This window comes from Talpa europaea (assembly GCF_964194135.1).
Source record: "Talpa europaea genome assembly, chromosome: 1".
Taxonomy (NCBI): domain Eukaryota; kingdom Metazoa; phylum Chordata; class Mammalia; order Eulipotyphla; family Talpidae; genus Talpa; species Talpa europaea.
The window spans coordinates 50,486,123-50,507,155 of NC_140073.1; positions in this window are offsets into that span (position 1 = coordinate 50,486,123).

Here is a 21,033-nt window from a genome sequence, read left to right on the forward strand (position 1 = left end):
GGTCTGTATTGTCTCCCTTTCTCCACATGCATGTTAAAAATTGTGATCCCAGGCCACCCTGGTGGCACAGGGGTTAAAGTCTCAGCACTATGAAGCTGTCAGCAGCCACTGCAACACTAGTTGGATCCCTAGCCAGGGAGCCACCCACATGGGGCAGCAGACCTCTCCTGTCTCACCTGCTGCTCCCTTCAGCAGTATATTTCAGTCAATCTGCCCGTTCTGCTCCCCACTCTGTCTCTGGTGAATCCTCTCAACCCCGTGCACTTCTTGCCTGCACCCCAGCTCTTGTATGCATTAATAAATAAATCTTTAAAAAATTTAAAAAAAAATTGTGATCCCATGTGAGCTCCCCAGAAACCTGTATTGAGGCTGCCAGCTGAGTCAGACATGCCTCAACTGACTTCTGCCTGAGCTGGAATTTACTGCTTTAGCTCTCTCCACCACAAGGGCCTGGACCCTTTCCTAGCTGACTCTGCAGCCCATGTCTAGAATGAAGCCAGATAAATAGCAAATATTCATATAGCCCACAAATATTTATGGATGAAGGAAAGACTGTCCAGTTGTGTGGATAAAATGAATGTTTTACAAAGCTCACTAGTATCGGGGATTTTGGCAGATGAACTTGGGAGACCCTGGCAACCTCACGGAGAGGAAAGGCTGAGAAAGTGGTACCTGGAACCAGAACCCCAGTATCCAGCTGGAAAAAAGAGAGATGCATTTAGGCAAGAGAGGGACCTGATTGTATCACTTCGTATTGGGTAGGGTTAGGAGGGGGAAAGGAGGCGGTAAATCTGGATTTGTCAGCAAGGAAGGAGGCCTGTGGACAAGCAGGACTCCAGGACATATTCTATTCTCATCTCCAGGTGGTCCCCTATGAACCTTCAGTGGTAGGCCTTGGTTAAGGTGGCCCAAAGACAGGATTTACATGATTAGAATGAAAGAAGGCTCTTTGGACTCGGCACAGGGTCTTCCAATGAGCAGGAAGCCAGGGGCTCTATCAAGAGACTGACAGTCCTCAACTTACCAACCACATGGCATCGCCAAGGGGAGCATGTGGTCCCCTCTGCGATGTCACAGATCCCGAGGGGAGCTGTTGAATGCAGTGCAGGGAGTGCAGACTTTAGAGTTGAGCCAACCTGGCTTTGAACCCTGGTGTAAGGCTAGGACCTGGGCACAGTGCAGGTTTTCTGATCCCATGCAGACCGGGTAAAGGAGGAGTCAGAGTCCTCAGTGATTTTTGCAGGTCTTTTATTTGGGGTTCACCAGGCATATGGCAGGCAGGGGTGCTGGCTGGGGGGCTGGGGGGCTGGCAGGCCTCCCAGCCCCCAGCAAGTCTTCACTCTATCTGGGCTCTCTAGCATTCGTTCTGCTGCTTCTCGGCTTCTCTTTCAGGTTCTGCTGCTGCTGGCTGGGGCTGCTACTGCTGCTGCTGGTGCTGCTGGCGTCCCCGTGACGCCGCCCTTAAAAAGCACAGTCTTAACTCAGCTGAATCCCATCTACCTAGGCCCACACCCTATTCCAGGTGCCCGCCATCAGGCATGCATTCAGGACAAGGATCCATCATCTATCCTGATGGCGGAAGGGCAGAAAAGCCTGATATTTTCTTTACCCTACACCTAGGCCTGCTATTTATTAGCCAGGCCGTCCGGGGCAAGTCCCTTCACTTCTCTGAGCCTGGTCTCCTCATCTATAAAACGAGGGCTATAATTTCCACTTTCCATTGTAAATGTCAATTTAGAGAAGCCCGCACATGCCTGGTGCTTTCTTCCTTTTGATCTTCTCTCCCTCCCTCATTATTTGAGCAATGGGAAGAAAATCACCATAAAGAAGCCCATCAAGTACTTAGTGGGAAGCATAAAAACCAAAGCGTGTGTGTGTGTGTGGGGGTGTGTGGCCCTCTATGGACTCACACACAACACCCATTGCTACTCATCAGCCATGGCCCACGTAGGCACGCACACCTGGTGCTGTTCGTCCTCCTGGCTAAGGGACCCCGGGCAGCTCACAGCAGGACTCTGAGCTTAGTTTCTCTGCTGCGCTGGTTAACCTCAGCACCAGGGCTATTTACTGTCAGGCTTCGAGGAGAATTCTGGGAAAGCGAGTGCCCTGGCCAAACACTCAGGAAATGCCTGCATGTTTGCTGCCTCTACCTCTGCAGAGAGAGGCTGCCCCTGGCCTCCTCACAGGCTGCATTCTGCTTTCTCATTTGAACACTTAATGGGTTTCACTCTCTTAAGTGACACCTGCTGGAAATGTAATTGTGCACATAATTGCTACGTGGGAAGGAGGCACTTGATTTCCCAGTGCTGGCGCTTCCCTTAGGAAGAAAACAGTGTGCCCTGAAGTCTGTCCTGTACCCTTGCTCGTGGGGCTGGTTGGTCAGCTTTTCCCCTGGGTGCAGGGTACCCGGCCCGCAAGGCCCGGCACAGCAAAAAGGAAATGTCTGCCGAAACTTTAAGATACCTAGAACCAGATATCTGATACTGGGTCTAGGAAAGCTGTTGAGCCTTATGGTACCGAGGAAATGTAGGGTAAGGTAAAAGTATCAGGCTTTTCTGCCCTCCCGCCATTAGGATAGATGAGGGAATCCTGTGGTCCTGAATGCATGCCTGATGGCGGGCACCTGAAGTGGGTACACCTGAGCTAAGACTGGGCTTTTAAGAGCGGCATCACGGGGATGCCAGCAGAAGCCGAGAAAGAAGGAGAGAAGCAGAACAGAAACCGAGAGAGAGAGAAAGTCCGGAGAGCCCAGATAGAGTGAAGACTTGCTGGGGGCTGGGAGACCTGCCAGCCTGCTGGCCACCCGGCACCCAATAAAAGCCTGCAGAAGCCACTGAGGGCTCCAGGACTCCTTTACCTGGTCCGCTGGATCAGAAAATCTGCCCTGTGTCCTTCCTGCCTCTACAGGAAAAAAACTCCAAATCCTACCATAAGTTTCATTAATTATTGATATATTCCAAAAAGCAGGGTGGCCCCAAAGTGAGAGATGTGGGGATGAATCTGCGATAGGCCCCTGCTATCCATCCCAACTGTGGGGCCTGGCACACAGGAGCATCTCAAGGTGAAGGAGGGGCCCCTGAATAGCACAGTGATGAGAGTTAGCGCGATGGCTCCTAATCTCGTTAGTGAGGGCCAGGTGGATCCAGCAGACAAATTTGGGAAGGCAACAGAAGATTGCATGAGAGGATTAGTGTCAGGCTCTGTGTAGATATATTAATATATGAATACCAAAAAATGTATAAATGCTGTACGGGCAGGAGGGCACAGAGCAAGATCTCTAGGATCCAAGCAGACGGGTGAAGGAGAGAGTCCTGGAGCTCTCAGTGGCTTTTGCAGGATTTTATTGGGATTTACCAGGTACATGGCAGGCAGGGGTGACAGGGGGCCTCGAGCTGGCAGGCCTCCCAGCCCCCAGTGAATCTTCACTCTTTCTGGGCTCTCCAGTATTTTCTCGTGGCCTCTGCTTCTCTCTTCTTCTGGTCTGGTCTACTGGTGTCCCGTGATGCTGCCCTTTTGAGCGCAGTCTCTCAGCCCACAACTCAGTGTACCTTAGTCTCTCTCAGTGTACCCACCTACGCATGCCCACACCCTACTCCAGGTGCCTGCCATCAGGCATGCATTCAGGACCGCAGGGATCCTTCATCAATTCTAATGGCGGTGAGGGCAGAAAAGCCTGATACTTTACTTATCCTACAAAGCTTAAGTCTGTATCAGGCTTGTTGTGTTCAAAATTGATATCGTGGGACCTCCCTGGTGATGCAAGGGGTTAAGCACCGCACTATGCAGCGATCCGCAGCCTCTGCAGCACGAGTTCCATCCTGGGCCTACCAGGGAGCAAACTACATGGCGCAGCAGACCTCTCCTGTCTCGCCCACTGCTCCCCTCAGCAGTGCATTTCAGTCAATCCACCTGTTCTACTTCCCACTCTGTCTCTGGTGAATCCTCTCACCCCCACACCTCTGGCCTGTACCCCAGCTCTTGTATGCATACATAAATAAATCCTGATTTTGCTCCTTTCATCACAGATTTGCTTGGCCCCTTCTGCCCCTTTCCTGTGGTTTCCTCCAGAAGGGGTCTTAGACTCATGGCAAGCTTTAAGGCCTCAGTGGCCCCACTTCAGGACAACCCTGATTGGCTGGACGCTACCCCAAAGGGGATGGAGAACTTTAGGTGTTTCATTGGGAAACTATTATCCTTTCCTCTCTCTGGATGATGCCTGCTCATTCTATTAGGGGTTTTTTCAGACTAAGAGTCTGCTTTGTATTTATGCTCATAGAAGGTTAGATCCCTTCAGGGTGTACAAGTTTGGGACTCCTGAGGTACCCCTCGTCTGCACACTCACACTACCTCAACATCTGTGCTCCTGACACTAGCAAGAAACCAAGGTTATGAGACACATAAGGGCACAGACTAACGTAAGGTTAAAATGTAAGCCCCTAGCCGTTGCCCAGCAAGAAGGTTTGCGAGGCTTAAACACCTATAGGAGATGGATAAGGCTGCTATGGGAACCAGGCCAGAAGACTGATCGCTTTGACCATGAATACAGAAGCTGGGCCAGGACACAAAGGTCGATGCCCAAGACCAGCCATCCCAGCACTAACTGGCCACAACTGACTCCCCAGTCATGAAAAGCCCGATAAGACAGTTTAGGTCTGGGGGCACCAAATCCTTCTTCACACACAGACCTCTCATGTCTCACCCTCTGCTTCTCTTAGCAGTGTATTTCAGTAAGTCTGCTTTTCCTGTTCTCTGTCTCTGGTGAATTCTTTAACCCCTGTGTTGCTGGCCTACATCTTGATTTGTCCCCACAACACAGAGGTCTCTGGACCCCTACAGCTCAGTCTTGTAGCACAAATAGTAAGGGAAACACATTGTTTTGCGGAAATCATTCAGAAATCTTTTCGAGACATTCTTGTCTTCTAATCAAAGTTTCCTGAATGCAGTCTAAACATTCCTTAAAGGTTATGCACAGCTCTCCTCTTTATTCAGGTCCATTATGCTAATATCCTTCTTCACTACTACCCCTGTAGGGTTATTTGCTCCTAAATGAAATGGCTCTGGCATTTTGTGCCTTTGAAGTTTCTGTGATTACTCTTTCTCATCCTGCAGCCTCCCCCCTGGCTGCCAGCACTCACGAGTGACTTAGTCTTCAGCCTGTCGTGCTCAAGGGGACAGTGAGTTATCCCTGGGAACACAACTACATAGCCGGGCAAGGCTTGCTGGACTATATTAATCTGGTCCATCTCTAGCAGATCCACAAACTGACGTCCCCATACACACCTCTTCCCCAGGGGCTAGATAGCTGGAAACTTTACACTGCTTTCCTTGTGGCTGGCCCCAGGTTCCTGGAGCAAATGCACCCACAAGATCACAGCAGGCTGATGCTATTCCAGGAGGGCGTGGCTGGGTTCAGTCAAGTAAGTCAGGTCTTCCCACAGGCCAAGATGTTGGTTTGTCTGGACAGCGGCAATGTTGGTTGTACTAACTTGTTCCTAGAGTGCTGAGTCTCCAGGGGTGCAGGAGAGGGGATTCCACTCCAATAAGATTCTGCATTACTGGGTCAGCCTCTGGTTCTGTGGTAGCTAAGCTTGGGTCTCTGCAAGCCCCCTAATATTCTGTATTAAATCCTGTTCTGCTACTATCCAGAGTAGATTCTATTGTCTGAAGCTAAGCAGTTTGTCTAAAACAACATCTATCCACCCCAAAACTGTAAGCTCCTTAGTAGTTCTCATGCCTCTTGGCCCAAATCACGTTCTGTAACTTTCAAGCCCTTGTGGATCACACACTAAACCGAGAGAGGTGAGCAGACGAACCCTGGAGATTCCACCCCTCGTTAGCCAGGCTGCTCTGCTGCTGGTCTGCTAATGCTTGGGAAATCAGATCACCTAGCTTATTAAGATCTTGTATAAAGTGAGAATAAACAAATAGGTTGTGATGTGTGTTGAGAGAATTTCTTATCAGAAAAGTGAAAAGACAGAGGCACACAGACAAATTGAAATGTTTTGTTGCCTCAGAGGCTATTTTCTGTTTCCTGCCGGCTGGCTCTCTGTCTCATTCCAAATAGTTGAGGGACTTCCAGATAACCAAAGTTCTCCAACTCGACATGCTGTTAGCAACTCTTTTAGACTCCTTCCTGTCCAGATGTACAAAGGGAAATAAATCAACATTTCCTCACTACACCCACTAAACCGCTAAATCTCAGCAGTTCTGAATCATCAAACCTTACATTTCTCATTAGCTGCCCCTCATATGCAGCGTTTTCAATTAAGCTGGGAGCACTGCTATACTAATTGCGTTATGATATTAGTCCCTGCAGATTAATGTGCAGCTAACAGTTTGGGAGTGCTGTCTGGTTGTATTCCTCCAGCTACTTGAAAACAAATTTTTCCTTGAAAGCTGTTTTCGACTTGGGGCTCAAAGGAATAGGACTCCCAATTCGGTGTTCTCAGGTGGCTGCTCACTGCAGAGACAGCTCTGGTTGCACTGGATTCTGGTGCCAGTGAGCTACAGGCAAAAACATCACAGGATTCTCCAGGACTGGCCATTGCATATTTCCTCTGTATCCCTAGAGAGCCCTGTGCTCACAGTAGGTGCTCAGTAAACACTCTCATCAGGCCCTACTAAAAAATACAATAGAAACTGATCTAGAGGTCTAAGTCTCCAGGACTGGAGGGGAGGGGATTCTACTCCAATAAGCCTCTGCATTACTGGGTCAGCCTCTGGTTCTGTGGTAGCTAAGCTTGGGTCTCTGCAAAAGTATGGCTCTGTTCCATGAAAAACACAACCAATGAAAAGGAGGGAAGTCATATTTGAGGTTGTATATTTTGGGTCAGAAATTCAAAATAGATGAGCTCATTAATCCTCCCAAGGCTGATGCTATCATCCTCATTTTACAGATGAGAAAACTGAGGTTTAAGGAGGTCAATCACAGAGGGTAGCACCAACCTACAAGGTAGCAGAGCCCAGGATGCCTTGACTCTCAGACCCATATTCCATCCACTATACCTGGCATCTAGTGACTTTGGTTTAACAGGTGCATTGATGAGCACTGGGCATCACAGAGCCAGGTAAGTCACACATCCCTATGCTCAAGAAGGGAAAGGAAGTAGTAGTCATTTAAGAATAATAATCACAATAATTACACTAATCATCAGATTTATGCAGTACTCACTACCCTTAGGGTGCTCTGCGGAGTGCTTTACATAGTTCTTTTTTATCCTAGCGTAGTGGGTTAAGCATAATTATCTCCATTCCAGGAATGAGGAAACTGAGGCACAGGGTGCTCAGGCATAAAGATAAGAAAGGCAAATCTCAGCATGAGGGAACCCTTCCACATAATCTGATGATGACAACTTAGGGAGGAAGGTATTGCTATCTCTCTTTCATGATGACACTTCATCTCATAACCAGGAAGTGGCAATACTAGACCAGAGTGAATCCAAAGTAGATTAGGGCATGAGAACATGACATGCAAATGGAAATACCTAAAAGGGTGCTAAGGAGCATCAGCAGATGAGATGGCAAGGCTTCCAGAAGGTGGTAGATTTGGGTGCAGAGATGACGCCTGGCAGTCTTTCTGGGGACAAATAATCTTGCAGTCAATTGCTGCTACATTAGTCATGCTCACATGCTGTGCTCCACAGCAGACATGAGTTACTAGGGATAGGGATGTCTTATGCATATGTATCCCCCACAGCGGCAGGAACTCCAAAAGTCAGAGGGAAGCCTTACATTTAGACACTAGAGTTAGCATCACTTTTTAGCAAAGACTTCAGATAAGTCACTTCATTGTTCTCTAGGTCTGTTTCCTCATTTGAAAAAAATAAGACGTAATTGAAAGATAGGCCTCCCCAACATGGTCAGAAAGGCCTCCCCAAGATGTCCAGAGCAGGCCTCCCTAAGACATGTCACTTTAGCATGTAGATTATTTCAAGCTAAGGTCAAGAGAGGTCCCACTGGCTACAAGAAAGTTTACTCCCTTAACTACCCAGAAGAATGAAAATTGGGCATGTTACCCAGGATTAGAAAAGAGCTTTCTAGCAGAGAAACCTAATCTATATGGCAGGGCAAGCCCCTGATTACAGAGGATCTGATCTTCATCATATGATGAAGCCCCAGGCCCCTCTGTACTCCTCTTGAAGTCCCAGGCCCCTATCTCATTCCTTAGCTCAGGACACACACACACACACACACACACACACACACGCACGCACACACACAAACACGTGTATATATACACACATACCCTCATTTTGCCCCATTTACTTTAGAATCTGTTGAGTCTCTGGACGAATACAGTTAAAATTGTCCCTTTTTCCTATTAATCTATCTGATGTTAATTTGATTCCTTGAGCAGTCTGAGAAGAACCCAGAGAGCAAGGGAGAAATTTCCTTTTTGCCCCTACTCAGTGATAAAATTAGCAGAGTTGAATGACATCATACCATCAACTCTCAAGATCTCTACAAATACAAGGCAAGGCAGAAAACTATGGTGGTGCAGTGCTCTGGAGCCTGATGATCTGACTTCTAGCCCTGGCTCTGTTATTTAATCTTGAGACCTTGGTAAGGTCTTCTCTATGGCTGTCTTTGCCTTGGTTTGCTCATTCATAAAGCAGGGACTATAGAAGCATCTACCTCATAAGGTTGTTTTGAAACTTCAGCAGGCTACTGAATGTAGAACTTTGCACTATGCCTGGGTACAAGATGTGCTTGATCAGAGTCAGCAGTGTTGGAAGTACTGATCAGGCATCCCATGAGTAAGAAGTAATAACAGGACTGTGACTCTTCAGTCCTTTGTGACATGAACTCTACCTTAACTTTGGCAAAGCATCTTGCAAGTTTATCCCTTAACTGGAAGGGATCTGAGCAAGAATATGAAAGGCGACTGGAAACCACTCTGTTAAATCAAACTCATGACAGGCCAGCTCCTCCAGGAAGCTCACCTGGACTACTCTGTCTTTCTAAGACTATTTCCTTTGCTGAATTCTTAGGGAAACTGAGCCTCAGAGATATTAAGTAATTCATCCATGTCAGGCAATTAGCAAACGGCAAACCAGGCAATCCATCCCACTATGTAAGCATGAGAATAATTTGATCATTTGATCTTGATAATCGTAAAGTTTCAGATTATCTTAACCTGGGGTCTTTTTAAAATCAGTCATTCCATTATAGACTTTCTCAATGTTCCCTTTGCATAGGATCTTTTTTTCTTTTATATTTTTCTACTTATACTTGACTTAGTTTGGGTAATTTACATTTTCTCAGAAAACATCTTATGGAGAAGTTCAACCCTGTCAGAGTACAATAGCACATTGTTTTGTTACCACTTTAAATCACACCAGTAGTTTTATTTGATTTCCATGTATTAGTTTTCTTCATTTTAATATTATATATTTTTCAGTGCAATATCTATTTTGCAGCATATTTTGCACAATAAGAAACACACAGACACACACACAACATGCACACAAAATCACAAATGCTGGACAGTGCAAGTTGCCTGCCTTAGAAATAAATCAGAATGTGTCTTTGAAAAAGAACTCTTTTGGAGAGAAAAAAAAAATACCATAATGGTCCTGCTTGGTTGTAAAATGGGAGGCCTCCCAGGTTTAGACAAAGAAGAGTTATATTGTTCTGTATAAAAAAGCAGTGAATGAATCTGACAGTGCATGGCTGGAAGAGAGGTTTGGAGGGCTCAAAGAGAGGAGGTCAGAGAGAGGCAGAAAGTAGGGAAAGATTGGCCAGGCAGCCCAGCGAGGGCCCTGGCCCTCCTGCAGCCTGTGGGTTGGGTCTACACTGTTTGCTTTTAACATTAACGTAACGGTCAATCCAAAGTTGGAGGAGGTCCCAGTTGGGAGACTAGACTCACCCTGGAAATCACAGGAACTTCACGAGAGGCAGAAAGTAGAGTGTTTAATTGAGTCTTTTACACTCTAAAATGAGGCTTAAATCACAGGGTCACTGTGGAGATTAAACAAGGTGACGCTCGCTGGAGACCTGGCGAGGTGCCGGCTGTGGCAGACCATCGCTGCCAGCGACAGACAGTATGAAGGGACGTGGCGGCCAGGAGGAGGTGTGTGCGCACGAGCGAGCAAGCATGTTGGTAGGGAGGAATAGAATCCTCAAACTACAAGCCTTCTAACAATCCTTGCAGGCCCAGGCAGTCAAGTCAACCCCTACTCAGCCCTGACAGAGTGAAAAAACTAGCCTGTGGGTGGCGGAACCTGGAATTCATGAGCGACAGCAGTGGAGCCCAGAACTGGGGAGTAACCCCAGCTCATCTGCCACCAGGGGCTGTGTGGCCCAGCCCAGGGGGCGGCTGTCCTGAATTTCCTTTCTGATCCTTGCGTTTGGGCCCCATCTCAATTAAGATCAGTTAGAAGTCAATTTCACAGTGGTTGGTTTCATAAGATCCCCGAAAACTGATAAGCAGGAAAACAGGCAGTTGCTGCTCTGGGGAGAAGACGCTTTCCCCAACAGGGACACAGATGCTTATTTATTTATTTTTGATTTGATTTTAATTTGGTAAATAATATTTATTTAATTTTTTTTTCCCTCTGACTTCAAAAACAATTTGTGTTCTGGAGTGAAAAACAGCTGTCATAGCTCTCCCCAGACCTCAAACTAATGGTGATTTTTCCCTTCAACGGCTTGGAGGCTTAAATAAATACATTTCCCAGTGCTGAGGAACAATCGTTTCCAAATGTAGCAAAAATGCAGAAAGGTGGAAAGGAGAAAACTCATCCACAGTCCTGCTACCCAAGACAACCACTGTTAACAGTTATTTTGTGTGTTTTTCCTTCCTGTAATTTATCTCTAATTATTTTACATGGCTGAGATCACACAGTGTGTGTGTGGTTTTATATCCTGCCTTTTGCACTTAATGGTCTACCATAAGCATTCCCCCAAGTTGTTAAAAACTCTGTAAACATCATTTTTAACGGCTACAAAATATTCCATTCTATGAATAAACCACAATTTCCCTCACCCATTCCCTATAGAGAAGCATTTAGTGGTTTCCAATTTTTCACTCTTAAAATTAAAGCTTCAAGGAACATCCCATGTCTAAGATTTTGTATGTGTTTCAGATTATTTTCTTAGGACAGATTCCCAGAAGTGGAATTACCGGGTCAAAGGAGGTAACGTGATTGAGACTCTTGAATCTTACTGCCAAACAGCCTTTTGGACCAGCAATCCCAATACTGGCCCTTGGGGCAGCTTGAGGGCCCCCCCACTGCCTGAAGCAGACCTGCCTGGTGCATTTTTTAAACTCTACACCCTGGGAAGGGAAATCGCCACTTGTCTGGAGCTGGGGCCTCAGGAGGGCTTTGATTTCTCTGTCTCCCCTTTGGTGGCTCCAGGAAGGGTCAGTGAATGTATGGCCTCTCTCCCTCCCCACCCCTCATGTCTGGTTTCGTGGTCTTTCATCTGGGGCACTGAAGGGGCTCTGTGTGCTCCTTGTTCCCATCAAGGGTCCATGACACAGTAGGAAGCAGGGGATGGAGGAGGAGCTGGGATTCTGAGGTCATTTTTAGCACTTCTCCACAATTTATCATCTTTACGGGATTTTGCGTTCTCCTTTTTTAAAGTACTATCGTGTGCATGAGAAGACTCTGCCGCAAAAGTCTGATGCTGTCCTCACATGCATCCCCACACTGTAGCTTTTGGGGTCTCTAGAATAGCAGTGAAGAGACCCTCCTTCTGATTTGTGAGCTAGGGGTCACTAGACATGCCCTGGTAGGAAGGCAGTGCTAAATTTAAAGAAAAAACAAGACACTTCAAAGGGGAAAACGTGTGAACCACTCCACTAGCAGAACCAGAGCACTCTAGCCAACTGCGGTGGGGATATTTAATAAGGAGAAAAACAGAAACACAAGAGGAGGGAGGGCTGTGAGTTCAGAGCTGCTACACTACTGCTGTGTCCAGAGAGGGCAAATATTTTTGGGGGGTGGGGTTGGCAGGAGGTCCCCCAGGGAGAGGAGGAAGAAAGGAGGTAGCAGGGGTTGGGGAGGCATTCTCTAAACACAGGGCGACCCGGACAGTGGTCTTCTGTGTTTAGCAGTCAGGACAAAGAGGCTGGAGGTCATGTACACCATCGTAGAACTGGTGGAAGTGGACCCAGTGGTGTCCTACAGTAGCAGTTTCTCAAACTTTGATGTGGGTAAGAGTTATCTTCGGTCTGGTTAGACGCAGATTCTGCTTTAGCAGGTCTTTGAAGAAACTCCAGTCTGCATTTCTGACAAGCTCCCAAATGATGTGGGTGTAGGTGATCTGAGGACTGCACTTGGGGTAACAAGGCCCTATGCCCCTGGTTCTCCAACTTTATAAGCCTCAGATCACCTGGCAAGTCTCTGAAAACACAAATTCCAGGATCCCACCTTCAGAGATTGTGACTCAGCGAGTCTGTGATGGAGCCTGAGAATCATGGAAGTCCCAGAGATGCTGCGGGAGCTGGTCTGAGGGGGGAATCTTACCCCACATTATAGTTCTTTTTTGGGTGGATGGGGAGCACCTCTCAGTCTACTCAAATATGGGCTGGAAAATATGGGCATGCTTGGTGGAGGTTGAAGGTGGGGTGCAGAGGAGTCTCCTTTGCTCCTGAAACCTTCAGTTTCTGGTTGTAGTATTAGGAGGGACCGGACCTGTGTGTGCGTGTGTGCATGTGTGTGTGTACATGTGTGTGTGTGTGTAGTGGTATGACACACCTCTGAAGCACTTTTAATCTCCCTCCTGTACCAGGCAGTGACAGGAGAGGGCAGAGAGTTTCTGGAGCAGCTTGAAGGCTCACCCATAAAAAAGTCTGCTTTGCAGTACATCAGTTATATTATGTTGTCGAACAGAGCTTCCTGCTTGTTGGGTCTTGGAGTTTAATAAAAAAATATATTATGACTCAGTCCAAACTTTACAAAAGTCCTTGGGGAATCTGAAATGAATCATGTTAAGCTCCTGTTATAAAACAAACAGTGCTCTCTTTCACAAGCCTGTATCCACAGCAGTCTAGCAGCGGGGGTGAGGGAAAGGAAAGACAGGGAAAGAGACTCAGCCCAGGGCTTTCTTCAGTGACCAGCAACTGTCTAGGCTGAAGGAAAGCAGTGTCCAGAAAGATTATCTGGGGGAAAAAAAAGATTTCTGTAACAGCGGGCTATCACGCTAAGAGTAGAATCTAGTTCTTAAAGAAGCAAGGCCTGAAGACTACCTCCTCCAGAAAGCCTTCCTTGATTTATCTAGGCAGAAGTGCTTCAACTACATGGCTCCTCATCTTTGCCTCTGAATAAAGAAAGCCATCTCCTAAAATGCTGTCTCCTCATGGCTCTGAGTGCTCTAATATTGCACCAATCTTTTGGGCTGCATTGGAGATCTTTCGGATAGCACTGGAATTGCTTAGTCAGAGCCTCCCTCCACATGCTGCAGGAACTGCTGTGCAGTAAGAGCCCTGTGGCCACTGCCTATTTGCTGACTGATTGACTTTTTGAAGTTCCTCAGGCTCCGAGTCTGTCTTCACACACTGAAAGAAGAAACACCATCTGCTGTAAAAGCGCAGGCTTTAGGAGCAAAGCCCAAAGTAGGAGACAAGTTGGTGGGCAACCATCCACAGGACATTAATTGGCCCCAGATACATTCCTTCAAGCTGAGTCCTAGCTGGGTGCTCTTCCTGGAGGCGGAAGGCAAGCACAGAAACCCTGGCTCCACCATTACTAACTGGGAGCTTTGGACAACTCACCTCATGTCTCTGTGCCTCGGTTTCTTCATCTGAAAACTAGAGACAATAATAGAAACGACATATGGAATTGCTGGGAAGGTTATAAGATGACACATAAAAAGCACACAGCACACAGTCCTTAAAAAGGAAAGGAGGCCTCATGAATTTGCGTGTCATCCTTGCGCAGGGGCCATGCTAATCTTCTCTGTATCATTCCAATTAAATCAACAAGCAACTATAAACCAGAGACACTACGGGGGTGGAGGGGGGGAGAGGAGGGATTAGGGTCAAAATAAGGGGGGTGGGAATTGTATGGGGACTATAGCCAAATTGAAAATGCATACATTGTGCAAAAATGAAAAATGATGTAAGAATTATATAAAATAAAATATATTAAACATTAAAAAAATAAATAAAAATACTAGCCACCTCCCCCCCCAAAAAAAAAATTGGTGTTCAAAATTAGCTGGTAATAGAAATGATCATGTAAAACAAAAAACAAACCAAAAAAAAGGGAGACAAGCAGGGAGGGAGGAAGGCAAAGCAGCATAAGAAGTTAAGTCCTTACATAATTTTAGGCCAAGATACACAGGAAATGCATGGAAAGGGCAAAAGAGGGGCCAGATAAATGGAGTGCATTTACAGAGTACTCAGTAAATGTTAGTTATCATTATGACATTGCTAAGTACATAGATGTTATTTCATTCCATCTTTTAATGACCTTGTGAGATGACCTGATTTATCAGATGTTAGACATAAGGAACCTGGAGCTTTTCTGCAGGGGACTGGTAGAGCTGTCTCCCCATTACGAGTTAATAAAAAGACAAGGGAGCAAACTTTGGGACAGCATTTGGCATTATCCAGTGAAGTTAAAGGGGGCAGGCTTGCAATTCAGTAATTCCACAATCAACAGATAGGCACGCCTGAAAGGCCTCTACAAAAATGTCCACAGGATCATGGATTGTTATCCAGCCAGACACCGGGAACAACTCCCAGCCCCCTTGGCAGTAGAATGGATAATTTCTGGATACTTGTACAATGGAATTCTATACCAGCAAAACGAACAAACTTGAACTATACAAAATTGGAACGAATTTTAAAATCAGGGTTTAAGCAAAGAGGAACAGCCATACGAGAACACTAACATGATTCCATTTACACGAAGTACAAAAATAGGTGAATCTGAGTGATAGTTTAGGCACACCCACTGAGCTGGCAGATGGATAAAGAAAAGAGAGATGGCATTCTCACCAAAGGCAAGGGAGTGGTCACCTGCAGGTGGGGGTAAACGGAAGTGTGGGACTGCGAGAGCCTAAGAAGGCTTTGGGAGAGTTATCACCGTTCTCCTGCACTCTGTGGTCAGGGCATGGGCGTTCATTTGTGATTACATATACAAGTGGCATACTTCTTGGTATGAAAACTATATATCACAATAAAATATTCAAAAAATTCAGAATGAAACAAAAAGACAAGGTTCATCTTCTAGTGAGAATATCATATCTGAGGTTAAAGCTGAGACTTGGACAGAGGAGAACAGAATTCAGCACGCAACTCCAGGCCTCAAGCAGTGACCCAGCAGCTCTGGCTCCCTGCCCCACAGTAGGAAGCATCCTTCACATGGGTCTGTCTCCTGAAGACCCAATGGGTCCAGGTCCGGCCTGGGTGCTTCAGGACATCATTGCTGATACTTATGACAGCACTCAATGCAGCCATCAATAAGTCATTCTACAGCTACAGAAATAAGTGATTGCTTCGATTCTTCCCTGGTGAGGAGTGGTAGGGACAGGATTTAACCCATATGTATTCCCATGCCTTTGTGCTATTTGCACTGCACTCCCCAGGCCCTTCTGCACCAAATGCATGGCCTTCAGGAAATTTTCATTTTTTTAATCCAAAGACTAAACAGCGATGAAATAATTTTGCATATTCCCAGAGCATCGGAACTTTGAAGGGTCTTAGGTTACATGTTCTTTCCTCCCCTGTTTAGAGGTACAGAACAGTGGGAAAAGGCAAAGAGCAGCAGAGGGGCCTGTCCCTTTGATGGAACCTTCACGAAAGGACTGAAACCCTGCTGAGCTGGATGGCTCCTACTCTGGCCCATTACAGCCACAGGGCTGAACTTTCTGTCTCGTTGAAAACAGAAGAGGCTGAGGTAACTTGGCTCATAGGGAAATTTGTGGTAGCCTGCCCGGAAGTGTCCCTATGACCTGTGGAATTTCATTGGACTTCTCTGAGGCCCAGACCCTGGCAAGGTGCCATACTGTGACTTTGACTCAGAATGAGGCAAGATAGCTGTACAAAGCTCCCAATAGCGTACCTGGCACATAGTAGGCTTTTCTAAATATGTGAGAACTGAATTTGCACTGAATGGCCTAAATGATTCACGAGTGAGAGCAGGGACCTGCAAACTCTCCCTCGTGAGAGTTCCTGACCCCCTCCCGTGTGGCCAGTCCATGTGGCCAGGGACCCCAGTATTAGAGTCCTCGCACCGGAGACAGAGGAGGACATTTGACAGGCTGCACCGAGTATATGGACAAAGATCTTTCCAAGGTTTTTATACCTTGGGGATAGACTATTTTGGGTGTCTCAATTGTATCTATAATTCCATCCCTAAAGTCACTTTGCACATCTTTCCAAGGGTTCAAAAATAAAGCTCCTGCCCAATAGAGGCAGTAAAAGGATTTTCTGAGAAAAATCTTCAAATACTATTTTTAAAAACCACACACACCTTTCTCCTGTCTCCATCTTCACTAGAGACCTTTGAGTTATGAAGTGCACTTAACACCATTAATTACCATGGAAACTACAGTATCTTCCACAAAATATGGTCAACTTTTTCTGCAAAGAGTTTTTTTTTTTCCCTTTCAGCAGGGACTTTGAATAATGGGCTGTTTTTTTTCCCTTTGTGGGAAGACAAGTTTCCCTTCCTCCACTCCACTCCTTTTGATGTGTTACTTCCCTTAGCCACAACCCTCTGATAGCAGAAGCTGGTTATAGGTTTCAAAACTGAGAGAGAGGAAGAATGTCCTTTGAATTCCAACTTGCAGCTAATGTTATCTGTGGGACCCAGGTGTTCTGACCTGTTCTTTAGCAAGAATTTGAGCCTCAAGATCTTATTGAGATTCATTTGCAAGAACTCTAGTAGCACAGAGTAACAATATTTATAAGAATTCCTATTTTGCTTGAGTACTTATAATAAGATTAATAGCTTTTATTCTTTTTTTTTTAAAGGCACGTATTTTATTTATTTGTTTGTTTGTTTGTTTGTTTTTACATGCACTGGGTACAGTCAGAAGCGTGGGAGGGTGAGAGAATTCACCAGAGCCAGAGTGGGGACCAGAGCAGGCAGAAGGACCGAAGTACACTGCTGAGGGGAGCAGCGGGCGGCAGGAGAGGTCTGCGCACCATGTGGGACCCTCCTCTGGTGGCCGGGGAGCAGCCGGGGATCGAACCGGCTCCGCAGAGGCTGCGGGCAGCTTCGCAACCCAGCGCTCAACCGCTGTGCCACCGGGGAGGCCCTAAGATTAATAGCTTTTATCTAGCACATAGTATCTAGCACATAATAGCTTTTATCTTGCACATAGGGACTAGTCTAAGTACACTATGCATGTTAACATATTTAGTCCTCACAGAAACTAGATATTAGGATTATCCCCATTTGACAGATGAAGAAATGACTGAGACACAGAGAGATTATTCCATCTGCCCAAAGCATAGAGTTAATAAATGCAGGCAAGTCAAGATTTGAAATGGGCCCTTCTAACTCTAAACACAGACCGCACATTTTCTACCATGCTTCCATTACCGTATAACCTTCAGCCAGTAACAATATTATTAATGAATTGATTAGATGATTAAATATTTATTAACCCCAACTATATGCCAGACGCTGCACTGGGTCTTATTTCAGATTTATCTACCTAGCAAACTCAGCAAGCTGAAACTCTCCTGAGAAATAAGAATTTTACAAAAAAAAAAAAAAAAAAAAAACACCTCGGAGCCACCCAACATATCACAAAATTCACACTTTATTTCCTTGAAAAATACTCCCCCAGCTTTATTATTATCTCTATATACAATGCTAATAAGTTGTTCGTCTAAAAGCAGAGATGTAGAACTGGATGCCAGATCTGTCATGCCCTAGCTACAGCTCTTGGGTGATTTACCTAACTTTCCCAAGATGGCTTCCCATATGAAAATAGGAGGTCTCTCAAGAGATGGTTTTGAAGATAAAATGAGTCATTTAAATCACTAATATTAATGTACCAGAGGTAAGTATTCCAGTAACTAACACCTAGTAGGGAATATCCAGTTATTATCAGCAGTCCTTGCAGCATTATTCACTCATTGTATAAGCACTTACTTTGCATCAATAATTTCCAGCACACTGTCTATTTGCATTCTACTCTGCTGTCCATCTGAGAAAATGACCAGGAAGTGAGTTGCAGACAACCCATGCGTATGGTGAGTAAGGAGGCGCAGGGAAAGCACAGGGTAGGCTCACAAATGTGCTTCCTACCTGTGCTTTTCTGGCTGCAGGATGGGGAGGGAGGAGATTTAGCCTGGGCTGAGGTTATCTATCAAAGATACAAGTTAGGAAGTGGCACAGCGAAGATTTGAACACACATCCATGTGACTTCGACTCCCACACCCAGGAAAAATTAGGTTGGAGATATTTGTCCCAAGAGGGGAACAGAGTCACATATTCTCAAGTCATTAAAGGCTGACCTACACTCTAATTTTGCAACTTTCAAAAGTTCTGCCATAATACTTGCTCTTCTAATTGAGGATGTCTGGTTTCCAGACATTAAAGAAAGGAGTGATCCCAGGAAATATTAATCCAGCATTAGACACGATTCAATTTCTTAATGACATTTGCGATCATTATGCCATGATCCTAATTGAAAATGAATAATTGAAAGTCTAATTATTACAGGAGTCCATCTATCTATCTAGAAGCAACTCAAGATAACAACTTGCTAGGCAAAGACTTTCATTCTCAATTGTTTTTAAAATCCCATAGGTATCTGATTATGTGCTTATTTAATGTACATGCATCTCTTTGGGCATTGCGTTGGGGGAAAGTTAAAAGTAAGAGAAAGTAGTTTTTTTTTTTTTCTTTTTTGAGAAGTTGTAAGTCTTGGACTTGTGGTCTGGCAACATGGTAAGACTGAATTTACAGGATCTCCCTTCCCGTGAAAAGCACATAGAAATGTGGGGCAAAATAAAATGGGAAAAATAAGGAACATTTAATCAGAGCATTAAAGTGAAAGAGCTGAAGTTATGGTATCCCAGGAACACATGAGTCAAACAAAGCTTCCTAGGTAGAGGCCAGGTTTGCACATCCACAGAGGAAATGATGCAGAGAGATCAAACAGAACCCCCAAGCCCCTGCAAAATGACAGGAACTTGGCAGGCTCTCCTCCCTACCCCCCGAGATCCCTGCCCGTCAAGCTTTAGAGGAGGACAAGAAGATTGGCTTTGCTCACAGTTTGAATAGAAAACAAGATCTCCCCTGATCTAGAAAAACTCAAACATCTGCCTTGTGAAGAATCAGGTCCAAAGTTACACCACCTATGGGCTTCCTCAACCAGGAAATAATGTCACAACTGGTCCAGGACCAGTGAAACCTCTGGTACTTTGTCAAAACAGACACAAAACATCTCTATCGACCCTGTAGGGATGCTACTATAACCTTGAATGCAGGGAAATCCCACTGGGAAAAAAATAACAATAAAAACACATCACCTTAAGGTAAACTAACAAAAAAATGACACAGTCACCAAACAAAACATTTTGCCAGCAGGCAAAACAAGAAGGCTTAATGGTCTTGAAATCCTAAAATAACCTGATAGATTACAAATGTACTTAAATCACTAATAAAGTCATTTAAATCACTAATAAAGTCATTGAAAGGTTAAAAATCATATTTCCAGATACTATGAAACACTAAAGGGAGATTTAAAGAAAATAAAAAACAAATAAAGCTTGAGAAATGTAAAAAGAACCACAGCCATTAAAATTAAAATTCAGAGGCTGAACAAAACAGCAGATTAAATACAGTTGAAGAGACACAGTGAATTCAAAGATAGGTTTGAGGAAATTTTCCATAATGGTGCACTGGAAGCTAGAGAGAAAATATGACAGATCTGTTCAAACAAAGGAGGATAGAATCAGAAGACCCAACATACAACCAATGGAAATTTCAAAAGGAGAGACTGGTAGAAAGGAAATATTTGAAGAGATAAGAACTGAGAATATTGCAAAATGAATGACTGGCATGAAACCATAGAATAGTAAGTGCAAGGAAGAAAATAGCAAAAGCTCTAAGTATTAGTTTTCTTTAGTTTCTGAGAGGGGTCAATCTTTGGGAAGCCAAATAATTAAGAAATTAGAGTCCACGGACTGAAAGAAGCCCAAAGACTTAGCAAGCATCCACGGAGACAACACGCTCTCTCAAGCAATTCTACTTTCTAGCATCTTCCATGAACTACATAATGTGACAGACTGTATTCTTATTCCTAAGTCTTTCACCCTCAACTCAAGCCCTTTGCCCTGAACTCTCAGTGATGGCACAGGGGTGAAGAAGCAGCTCCAGCAGACTTGCTAATTTAAGCAGGATAAGAAACTTCATGGAGCAGGTCTGGATCCAACATTCTGAATGAAGCCAAACCCCGTAGGCCCAGTTTAGATCAGCTGATCCCCAACCGACCCCCAAACACATGACACATGGAAATAAATTATTGTTTTCAGTCACAGTATTTTCCAAAGAACTGTTAATGCTGCTTGACTGTGGCAATATTGTCTAATACATATATTATCACAAAAGACTTCACAGCTCTGATAAGACACTCTTGCCCCCGTTTTACAGTTTAGGAAATTCAAAAGTTCCAAGAAGCAAAAAGTAATGCCGCTTGCCCACGTCACACTGAGTAGGTTCAAGAACTGGCCCTTATTCCTTCTGGACAGTTGGAACTTTGAACTTCTCTATCAAAGCACCTGCCAATAAGTGTTATTGGGTGAACGGGTGTGGGTGAATGGGTAGATGAACGGACAGATGAATGATAGCCCGTCCACTGGGACCACAAAGCCCCACCTCACTCACCCAAATTCACACTCAGGGCCTTACCACAGGGACAAACTCACCAATGGACCTGAGAGCCTCATTTACTTTCAATGAGGTGTATGCTACATAAAGAATTTACCCAGAAAATGAATCCTCTTCATGCCGGTAAGAAAACAATACTGGAGTGGAAAGTCATCACAGCCTATCAGACTCTTTGGCCTGCTGGTGGTCCTCGTGGTCCAGCAGACCGTGCCAAGAACATGACCTC